Consider the following 12,164-nt stretch of genomic DNA (forward strand, 5'->3'; position numbering starts at 1 on the left):
ACAGAGTCTTTTGAAAACGAAAATGACCTGACTACTACAAAGCATCAACCTCTCACAGGAAAGTATCCTAAGATCAAAATAACAGTTTAAGCTTAACGGGGGCAAAGCCACATAACCAGACCGAAAATATTACAGATGCCCAACAGAGGAAAGGAAGCGAAGCAATCCACCATCCATCGCCCCGATCTTCAGTTGGCCTCCGATTTTTACCTGATCTATTTTTAATTAGTGGGCACTTCGTTTTTTACTTGAACTATTTTTTTTCCAAATGTGCAAAATGATAATATGACTCAGAATAGTTTTGTTATATATATAATAAACACAGGAGGAGAAAAAGAAAAAAAACCAAGTAAAAATGAGTAAAAAGAACAAATAAAGCAGGAAAAGCACTGCAAAAATCATAAATAAACATATTGCGTCAACAACGGTGACCCACAGTGGAGGCATTGCGGGTGAATGGTGAGCATTCCACGAGGGTCATGACTCATGAGGTGCTAGCGGAGATATGTGCGTAGCTAGGAAAGGTAGTGACCGTATCGCTTGTTATAGCTGATACAAAGCACCACCCATACCGAAAACCATCGATAGTTAAGATTATCTATTGTAGAAAAGTTCTGATCAAGGTAATTTTTAACATGGACATATATGCATGGGCCATCAGATGAACAGAGAAACTGAAACACTTATAACCATCACGTACGTACTCCAAAACGAATATATGGAGAGAAAAATGGAGAAATTAATCAATTAGGTTGCCGCACACGGATTAATTGCTTGTTCATCATCACAATACAATTAGCAAGACACCATGTGTTTGTGTGCCATGACAATGACATACATCAAAGCTAAGCAAGACTAGTACATCATCATCTCTTGGATCATCTACTGGATGCAGGTTTCGGAGTTCTTCATCACGCACTCGGCCCTCACGTGGTGAAAGGATCCACTCTCCTAGACTAGTACAGTCGTGTCGTCGCAGAAGTCGAGCAGCTCATCTAACGTGCACCGGAAGGCGTCGTCTTCATCCTCTGCAGCGCTAGTGCCTTCTTGGACTTCGCCGTCGAGTTTGCCGGGCAAGAACCCCTGCGCCACCACAGCGTCATGGAGCTCGGGAAAATCTTGAAGCATGTCAGCGGTGAAGAACCCGCCTGGATCCACGCTGCCGTCGTCCACTACTCCGGTTCCGGGCGGCAACAACGTCTCGCCTTCGTCGAACATGAACCAGCGCCCATACTCGTGAAGCATCCCGGGTTGTTGGACGATCGGCGGTTCCTGGCGGCGTGGGGTTTGGGGACGTGGAGCATCCGGGTGCTGGACGTCGGCGGCCTTCCTTTTCCTGGAACCGGGAGCATTGATTACCTCGTCGTATGTGGTCTCGCTCCTGTGACGAGACACGCAGACCTTGCAGAGCACCAGGTCATCTTGCTTGTCATCGCTGTACTCGTTCATGCACCAGCCGATCCTGATCCTCTCTTTCTCTCCCGGCAACTTCTTGACGTAGCTGAGGTTTCGTCTATGGCCTACGAGTTTACCTTGGTTGTCTAGCACGGGGATCCCGCCCTTCTCCGAGTGCCAGTAGTAACCCTCGCCCACGTCGGCCACGGCGCGCTGCCGCGTCCCGCCACCGCGGCCGCCTTTGTTGGTCTGGTGACGACGGGCAGGGGTGAAGAAGTACCAGACGCCCCCTTTCCCGTCGCCCTTGTCCGTTCCTTGCGCGTGTTGATACATCTCGACGAGGTCGCCGGGGGCAGCGGAGTAGGCGTCGAACTCGTGGATGAGGCGGCTGGCGAAGAAGGCGTCCGGTCCGGCGGCGATCCGTGGGCGGAGGAACTTGGTGATCAGCTCGTGCTCGGCTGGGTCGAAGGCGTAGCCGGCGGGAGGATCCAGCTTGCCGGCGGCCATCGCAGAGCTAGCTACGCACGTACAGTACGAGATGGATCAAGTAGCTAGGTATGTACGTGTAACCCTGAACTCGCTAGCTGCTTGCCTTGCCTGGGTACGTACCTAGCTTATATAGATGGATCGACAGCGAGCTCGCCCGGGATTCAGTTTCCTTGACCGGTCATACGTACGTGTCCTAAGCAATCCGTACATAAAATGGATTTGTACAGCAAGGATTAGTGCAGCACCGACGTTGCTCCATTGCAGCTCGCGTCGCTGCACCTTGCCGCTCGGTAATACTCCGTCAGAGCACCGACGACCCCGACGTTGCTCCATTGCTGCACCACGCCACCCGGTGATGCTCCATCGCAGCAGCACTGAAGGCCACGGACAGTTCTACTGTTATAAGGGATAGAGGGATTTGGTGGAATCATTGTCTTGCTTGAGCCACGTGGACGTATATATATAGTGAGTACAAGGTCGTCTTTGAGTACAAGGCAAGATGAAATAAATCCTACGCTATCCTATATTTCCATTGAGAAACAGTAAAATGGAGCGAGCTACGCCTCCGCTCAGTGTTTTGGTTACGCCCGCCATCCGGTCGCAACCTCAACGGACCAGATCTCTACTATCGTCCCACAACGCCATCTTGGGCTTTTCCAATCGCCTGACTCAGTTATACGTAGACAGGGCTGCTGCTCCGCAGAACGATCCAGACGCCTGCTCGTGAATTGGGCTAACGTGTACCGATGTTCTATATGGGCTTTCTTTCTCGTATTTATCTTCTGTGCTCGGCGTCCATTATTAGGCTCGGCGACGGAGCTCGGCTTTCTCCCTCCCGTAACCGCTGCTTGTCGTGCGCGTTTTCCTTGCGTCACGGGTGTGCTTCGCAGCAGCTCACCCAAATCCATGGCTACCATGATTCGCCCACCGACGTCGCCCCACCCAAATCCATGGCTGAGATTTACCCATGGATCTTGAAGGACGCCCAGAATTTGGTCAGCAGGGCACTTGACTTGTAGATCCAATCTGTCGCGAGAAGAGAACTGCAAATCCTACTCCACCGATGGAACCCGCGGCCGGCGGCCACCAATGGTCAGATGTTCATCACCTCAACCTGATGGAATGCAGGAGCAACCCTCCTCCCACATCCTTGGTGCTCGAGAACGTTCATTGTGCAATGCCTCTCTACTCTTTGTTATCAGGTTGACTATCGGAAAGCAATATTTTCAACTTTTTCTGTGGATCAGTCTCCATGGCGTGCACCAGCCTCATTTGCAGGAGGTTGAAGTGTTTTAGCACGGATTAAAATTAACATAGTAAATCTTCGATATATATGTGCACCTTATGGTAAGCTGAATTCCAGTTGCCAGGAACACTATATAATACTTTCATCAGGAACACTATAGTAAAACGAATTCCAGTTTCAGGCCAAAGTATTGCATGGAGTGCAAGGTGAGTGCTCATGTCTTAGCTGAACCAGTTGCCCAAGATTGCACATCTGAACCTGATCTTACTTTAAATTAATTAAAGAAATGACCAATGGAGTGGCAATAGACAAGGAGATGTGGATAGCCTTGGAAGCATACCTGATTGATCGAGTGAGATAACAAGAAAGCAACAACTTAGGAAGAGGTTGCTGCTGCTTTGGAATGTCATGAACGGTGTCAAGTACACGACACCTCTGTGGAGAATTCCATAGGTGACATGAAATTGGCAAATGTATCTATTTATTCCTAGAAGGATTTGACAAGGCCGCATGATCATGCCCGCCTGTTGTATAAGGAAGAGGCTGTGTCAGATCACCATGTCTCGCCTATATTTGAGGCCATCAAAACCGTTCAAAAAAAATTGGATGTTTGTAGTGTTTAGATTTTTATAGATAAATTTATTATATGTTATCAATATGGGCGGGCGCAGCAAAGCGCGCCTTTATGTTCTAGTAATAATGACAATACTCAACATCCCCCGCGGTCAAAACGGTAGCGACGCAGACGGTGAGACTGGAGAAGAATCCAAAGGCAAGCCGATGACACCCCCCATAGTCGTAACGGTCGATGCATCGCGGAGTCATCGCTGGAGTGGAAACCGACGAGGTTGCTCAAGCATGACGGTAGCCCTTTGTGCCGTTTGTCGAGGTAGCCGAGAGCGTAGGTGGCGTAGCCGTAGTCGAGGTAGCCGCGCGAAGAACGCCGTGGTCGGTGTCGAGTCGGGGTTTGCCTGTGCCGAGGTACACGCCGTGGAGCTGCGGAAGAAGAGCAGCGGCGGCAGCGGCCTAAGGAGGCGGCGGCGGCTAGAGAAGGAGTGCAACAACGGTGCTTGAAGTAGGTGATAATGAACCCGACAGCGTGACGAAGACCGGCGCGAACGGTGACGTTCCCGTGTCAAGGAATGCGGTGCGGCGCATATCACGTGGAAGTCAACGCGCGTGGATGGCGGTGGACCGCGGGCCGCAGCGTTATGGCCCGAAGGGTCGACACAATGGCGCCGGCAGGTCGGGGCGACGACGGGGAAGACCTCACGGTGATTGCAGGGATCGCGTGCCACGCTCGCTACGGCCCGACAGGGCGACACAGCGACAGTGCAAGGGTCGTGCAGCCTCGGTGCGGTAGTTGACCGCAGGCTGCGGCACTACGGCCCGGAGGGGCGACACAGCGGCAGCGTGCGAGGTGGTGCAACACGGGAACGGCCTCGGGGGCGGCGGCGGAGATCACGTGGCGCGGCACTATGGCTCGAAGGGGCGATGCAACGGCGACACGGATCGGTGAGCCACGGGGAGAACCACGGGGCGGCGGCGCTGCGGCCCGACGAGGCGAGGCAGCAGCAGCCTGTTGCTCGACCGGCGGAGGGGCGCGCTGAACTCGGGGACAGGGCGGTGATGGCCGGCGTAGATCGACGATCGGCCCGGCGCATGGACGACCGTCATGAGGGGTCGTCTGTCGTGCGAGGCCGCCGGGTCGGGGCGACGGGCGGGCAGACGCACGGACAACGGACGTTAGGGGCCGCCTGTCGTGCGGGGCCACCAGGTCGGTGAAGAGGTCGGTCGGTGGCGCGGGTGTCGGAGTCGAGGCGCACGGTGGTCGGCAGCAGCGGCAGGCGACGCAAACCGATCGAGAATAGATCAGAAAACCAAAAAGGAAAACACCAATCAAAACGACCGGGGAGAGAGCGAAAAAACCCGGAGCAAGGGCTCGGGCAAAAGACTCTCTAGGGAAGCCGGTCAAAACTACCGGCGGACGAACCCTAGGTACGGACGGCGCGGCACCCGATGGCGGTCATTGAGGCCGACCACCCCAGGGGCGGCGTGCGGGGCGGAAGCGGCGGGCGACGGCTAGGGTTTGGATCGGTTAGGCTGATACCATGTTATAAGGGAGAGAGGGATTTGATGAAATCGTTGTATTGCTTGGGCCTCGTGGGCATATATATAGTGAGTACAAAGTCGTCTTGGAGTACAAGGCAATGTGGATAAATCCTACGCTATCCTATATTTCCATAATAACTATCATACTCAACAGCTACGAGCCATACGACGGTCTCTGCGACATTCGACTGCTTCAGCGACCCCGCCGACAGCAGAAGGCTGAGGAGTGGATTTGATTTCGAGTGATCTATGATTTCTGCCACCTCCAACTCGAGAACTAAGCAAGAGGATCAGAATTGGGATCAGGGCGAGGATGGACCCCGCCGACGTAAGAACCTGAGTCGCCTGGGAAACCCTAGGCGCCAGGACCGAAAACCCGCATGCTATATGTCAAGGCGTTTATTGTATTGTTCTGGCACTTGTGTGACTATATTAAGGCCCGTTTTAGGCGCCCGCCGAGCGGCGCAAATGCTAGGGCGGTTGCAGCACAACCATTAGATCGAGTCGACCCGCACTGTTGGATTTGTCTCTTCCGAATCGTCTCCTTGCTCTGGCTTAGTCACATGATCGGCCGTGACACATATACGCCCACCCTTCTCGATGGACTCTTTCATGAGAGTGCCAGGAGGCGAGTGTTATTTTTTTAGCCAAACTGCACCCTTTATTGAACGTTCAGAAACATAGGGATACAGATGATATCGGGCAAACTAGTAAGCCACACATGGCGCCCTTAACTAAGAGAGGCAGCGGCTAAGGCATGGGCTTCCCCATTATGTTTCCTACTTTCATAAATAAAATTTACATCATGAAAAGATCTCCTCTGATGCTTAATCTCTTGTAAGATAGCAAAATATCGGCATGGAACTCCAGCCTCTATGTTGGTCACCACTTCAAGGCAATCGGATGCTACACAGATAGATTGGACATGCAGGTCCATAGCGAGAGAAAGTGCTTCGCGGCAAGCTTGTGCTTCAAGAACTGCAGGGTCAAGGAGGCCGTAATGTATGATGGCGGAGGCACCAAGAAACATGCCTCGCTTGTCTCTGCAAACCACCGCTGATGCTGCCCGATCACCGATCTTCGAGAAACCACCATCTACATTCATCTTGACTTCATGAGTGGCGAGCGGAATCCACATGTTAGGCTGTGCCCCTTCATTTGTATTCCCTGTATTAGCATGCAGGCCCCCCGCATTCGCATGCAGGTCCCTGGAATTTGCGTTCAGGCCCTTTGGCTTTGCCTTCTTCTCGGGAATCATCTCCAGTTCGGCCAAGAAATTGTTGATGAAAACATGAGTGCTCAGCGGGCTTTGGTACTGGTTATCGTGGATGGCGTGGCACCTTGCCCACCAAATAGTCCACATCGTGACGAGCAACCGTGCTAATTCCGCCGAAGGTAATGTATCAACCAGCCAGAGCATCCATAGCTTCGCATCATCTGTCCTGTTGGATATGATAGTCTCCGTGAGTTCTTCATCAGCAAGTGCCCAAACACACCGTGCCATGCGACAGTCAAAGAGGGAATGACGCCAAGTATTATTAGCAGCGTGACATATCAAGCGCTCCGCCGAATCGGCCATGCTGCGGTGGTGGCGGACAGCACCTGTCGGGATCGAAGTCTTAGATAATCTCCAGGCAAAAAGTCTGGCTTTTGAAGGAACCGGAGCTCCCCACAGCAGTGTCCATGACCTGCGGTCAGTCTCGACATTAGATTGCCCGTCGGTATGCTCGATCCAATCTGTTCGTTGTTGCTCTTTTATGAGAGTGTGGTGCCGGGAGGCGAGTGTTATATATCACTTGTATCAAGCATTTGCTAGTACTCGACCACACAACACTTAAGTAGGGCCCAATAAGCACAGCCGATGGGTAGATTTTCTTTCCGGTTCATGCAACACGCAGCTCTCTTCTTGGTTTTCCTCCATGAGTTTTTGCTACTGTTTTTGCGTTACTTGCTTTCAGCGATGTTTTTGTGTCAGGTTTCTTCTGGGTTTTTTGCATTTCTGTTTTTTGCTTGATTTATTATTATTATTATTATTATTATTGCCCGTTTGTTTATTACCAATTTTCTTTTTTTGTTCTTCTTTCTATGCCTTCTCTCTTCCTTTCATTTCTTTTATATTTATCTCCTTATTTGTAAAATGATCATTAGACATGAATTTTAAATCACAGAATGTACATTTCATAAATACACGATAACTATTTTATAAAAACACAATAAACTCCTTTTTTGATATATGATGATTATTTTCTTAAATAGAAGATAATATTTTCAAGTTAATTTTTGTTACTTGATACATTGTGTATTTAACATCTAAATTACGCTACCTGCTAGCTTGCATCAAAATACGCTGATGTCATTATCTAATTTCTAGTTCGTCAAGTATTTATTTCATTCTTAAGAATAGAGGGATTGAATCAATAGCCATTGCTAGCTAAATAATATAGCAGCAGATCCATGTTTTTAGGAGAAGGTTGGCCAATAACTAACTTTTTATATGATTTTTATGCCAAATATGTCTTTCTTTAACATTTTTTTAATCAGTAGCCAAATGCTATATTGCTTGTATCGATCAATAGCTAGCACACACCTGTAGAACAACTGAGAGCCGCTATGACCCGATAAGCACAATAGGCGAACTGGTTACTTTCTGGTTCATGCAACACTAGATTTCTTGTTCCTTTTCCTCCCTGATTTTTTGTTTATAATTGCATAAAGTTCCTTGTTTTTAGCGGGGTTTTTTGTGTCTGGTTTCTTCTGTTTTTTGCATGCTATTTTTTTCTTGATTTATTTTTATTAGTTTTGCATTATTTATTTCCCATTTTTTTTCTTCTTATTTTCCTTTTTTTAATATTTCCTCGTCCTTTATTTTTTATTTTCACTTATTTCCATTTTTCATTTAGAAAATAAACATTACACATGAAATTTGTATCAAATAATTTACATATTTTAAACACATGATGAATACTTTTTAACACACAATGAATATTTTTGATATGTGATGGCTATTTTCCTAAATACGGTTAATATTTTCAAGTGTAGTTTATTACATATATGTTTTTTTGAAAATTATGTGAATATCTGCTTAAAATCATGGTCAGTTCAATAATATATGGACATTTTCTAAAATAAATGAGCACTATTTGTAAATTCGTGAAATTTCTTTTCTAAATAAATGATTTTTTAAGAAACTAAATGAATATTTTTATAAATAGGTCAATCGGTTTTGACCGTACAAAACACTTTATTTAGAATAGTAAAAAACTTTTTCAGTTGTATTAGATTTCCTCGAATGAGTAAGCAAATTTTCTTTTAGACAAACTAGTTTGTAAAATGCGCAAAAATAAAAATTGAACAAAAATATTCTCTATATATTGTGATAAAATTAATATAAGATGAGAAAAAGGAAAAGAACCAAGTTAAAATATATACAAAGGACAGATAAGGGCAAAAACACCGTAAAATCACAACAAAGATTATGTCCACCAGGATAACCGACCATGAGGGGTTTGTGGGTGAAAGGTGAGCATTCGGTGAGGGACATGAGGGATTGTAGTGGCGAGATGGGCATAGCTGGGAATGGTAGTGACTGTGTTGCTTGCTATAGGTGATGCATAGCACCGTCTAGGTCAAGTACCATCTAACTAAAATTATTAACTCTAGAAAAATCTAACCAAGATTATTTGCAACATGGACATATATGCATGGGCAATCATATGAGAAGAAAATGTTGCACATGAGCAAGCGTAGACCGGACTTATTTTTCATGGCCTAGCGGAGTCGGAACCTGCTTGGATGGATCTTCATGAGGAGCCATACTATTTAACTAAATGCCCAATTGATATTGCTTCTTTTTCTATGCATATTAAATGGTATAAACATCCCTCATTAATATCAAGCATGTTTTTGCATCTCGGATGTTAAACATGTGCATGTCTTCTACATCTAGCAGTGGGATCACGAAATTGTATTGCTGCTAGATTTGTTTGAACTGAAGGGTTCATGTCGAACATGAACATGCACATCATCAGGTTTACTTGACAAGGCTATCAAATCGGCTTTGGACCTTGTGGCAAAGGAGGTCGGGAGCCGGGTATAAGATACATGGTCATATGGTGATTTCATTAGTAAGGGGTTGCTTACCGGGTGGGCAAGTCGACTAGCAGTGATGCTAAATCTCTAGTTACTCTACGTTAGGTGGATCCTGGATCAATTGTAGACGGACGCCGACCACATTGGAAGTATTTCTTTTTTGGCTTGATTTACTCCACATAAACGTTGCTTAGCGTTTGCATATTTTGTTTTGTAGACGGTACCTTCTGGTCCAGTTTTGAACTTAGCTTTGAAATCAATCCTGAATCAAGCAAACCTTCTGACCTGGTATAAAAATCTGAGAACTGTTATCAAGAACGATAAAAGAACATGTTCTAGATGATCCACTTCTAGAGGAATGTGCGAAATAAATGCGCTGCAAGTGGGGCGAATGATATATATTGTGTGTACCGAGCATTAGCTAGCGCTCACTAGCGGAACACCTTAGAAGGGTCATGACCCGATAAGCGCACACGATTGGGCAGTTTCCTTTCCAGTTAATGCAACATGCGTCTCTTTTCTTGGTTACCCCCTACCACCTATTTTTTTGCTGTTGGTTTTATCTTTTCTAGTTTCTTGCAAGGCTTTTGTGTCTTATTTCTTCTATTGTTTTTCATTTTCTCCTTGATTTATTTCTATTATTTTGTCCTTTTCCTATTTCCCCCTTTTCTTTTTTTTCTATTTTCACTTTATTCTCTTTCTTTATTTTCATTAGATTTTTCTTTATTTCCTTTTTGAGTTAGAAAATAACATTACCCATGCCATTTTCAATTGCAAAATGTACATTATTCAATATACGATGACCATTTTTAACAAATGATGGACTTTTTTGGATATATTAAAGATATTTTCTTAAATACAGTATTACATATATTAGGATATTTTCGTTTTACTTGCTATATGATTTTCTTAAAAATTTTGTGAATATTTTTTACATCCCTGAACACTTTAATAATTACATGCATTTTTTTCAAAATACATAAAAAATTCTTTTAAAATAAATGAAAATTTCATTTTCTAAATGTATGAATATTTCTAAGAAAGCAAATGAATATTTTTCTAAATAGGTATAAATCATTTTCAAAAGTAAAAGAACATTTTATTTAGAATAGACATACACATTTTAAAGTTCTTACACATATTTAATGAGTGAGCACTTCTTATTTTACCTGAAATATTTTTTTCAAATGTGCAAAATGAAAATTTGACCCAGAATAGTTTAGATCTTTTATATATAAAATAAACACACAAGAAGAAATATAAACCAACAAGTAAAAATGAATAAAAATTACAAATAAAGAAGCAAAAGCACTGCAAAATCGGAAGAAAAAAATTGCGCCAACTAGGGTGACCCACGGTGGAGGCATTGCGATTGAATGGTGAGCATTCGGCTATGGTCATGAGGGATGCTAGTGGAGATATGGGTGTAGCTAGGAAAGTTAGTGGCCGTATCGCTTGCAATAGCAACATCATATTCTACTCACGACCTCAAATTAGCTTGGGATGAATTGCAAATTCAAAAATAATAATATGAAAACATATTAAAAAATTCTGAAATTGTTTGGTGGCAAAGATTGACAAATTTTCTGGATGCTTGTAAGATTTCATCATGATAGAACATTCATGGAAGTCATGGCAAAAATAACAAAATTAGCACTCCAAAATGCTTTTGAAAATAGCACTTTTGGAGATGGATTTTTTTTCCATGACTTCCACGAATGTTCTTTTATGATGAAATTTTACAAGCACCCAGAAAATTTGTCAATGTTTTTCAAAAACAAAATATTGTTTTTGTTTTTTCTTCATTTTTTCCAGAATTTACTGTTCACCCGAGCTACAATAATAATAATGATACAATCTCTATCTCTACTACTTAAAAAGAATGTAAGATTTCCATTTCACCTCTCTTTCCTGTATCCTTCCTTATATATATCCCACTCTTTCCTTCTGCTCTTTATTTTTTTCTCTCATCTCTAAGTTTTCTCCCATCCATTCTCCCTAAAATAGAATCAATTGTCTCATGTTTTATTAACTTACCAAAAAACACATTTTGTTTTGTAAGTAATTAAATTCTTACCAAATAAGTGCTAAACAACAAAATGGCATGTAAATCATGGCGATTGCATACAAAAACTTGCTAAATGCGATATGGATACAATGAGATGCTGACAACGCTGCTGCCAAATGGGTCCAGACGTGGGTAATGTGGCTTCTTACATGTGGGTCCAATGCCATACACCGGTGATGGCACACATAACTTTCACAATTTGTAGATACTGTGAATTTGTTATATATTGTAATTGGCGGGCATATTTGAATTTTTTTCCATCTTGACAATTTTTATATGAATTTGTGTGAAAATTCAATTTCAATGCCAATTCAGCTATCTTTACTGCGATTAAATGGCAGACGATTATCACACAGACTTTTCTGAGCCATCACAATAACAAACCATGGGACAGAGCCGCACAATAAAATTAGGCAAATGACATAGTTTCATGACCATCAAACATTGCATTAATTAGTATGATGGGGTTTGTTTGCTCAGCTATAGACATGGGTCCTGCCAACGCAATCGTGGCGATGTACTTAAGCATTCCATCAAGATCATTAAGCCTCATTCCATAGCTAAAGTTTCTCTTCCTTGGCATTCTTGACGAATTCAAGTTCTTCCTGCTAGTCTACAAGGGGAAGTGTTGATAGATTTAAGATGATTATGCAGATCTAACAGGGCCATTATCAAGGATTCAATTTCATCTTGATGCTCTGGTAGAGCCTTCTTTTTTGCGAGAAAACTTCAGATCTGTCCATCTTCAATCTTGGCAGGACAACG

Source organism: Triticum dicoccoides, chromosome 5B (genome assembly GCF_002162155.2).
Source record: "Triticum dicoccoides isolate Atlit2015 ecotype Zavitan chromosome 5B, WEW_v2.0, whole genome shotgun sequence".
Lineage (NCBI taxonomy): Eukaryota > Viridiplantae > Streptophyta > Magnoliopsida > Poales > Poaceae > Triticum > Triticum dicoccoides.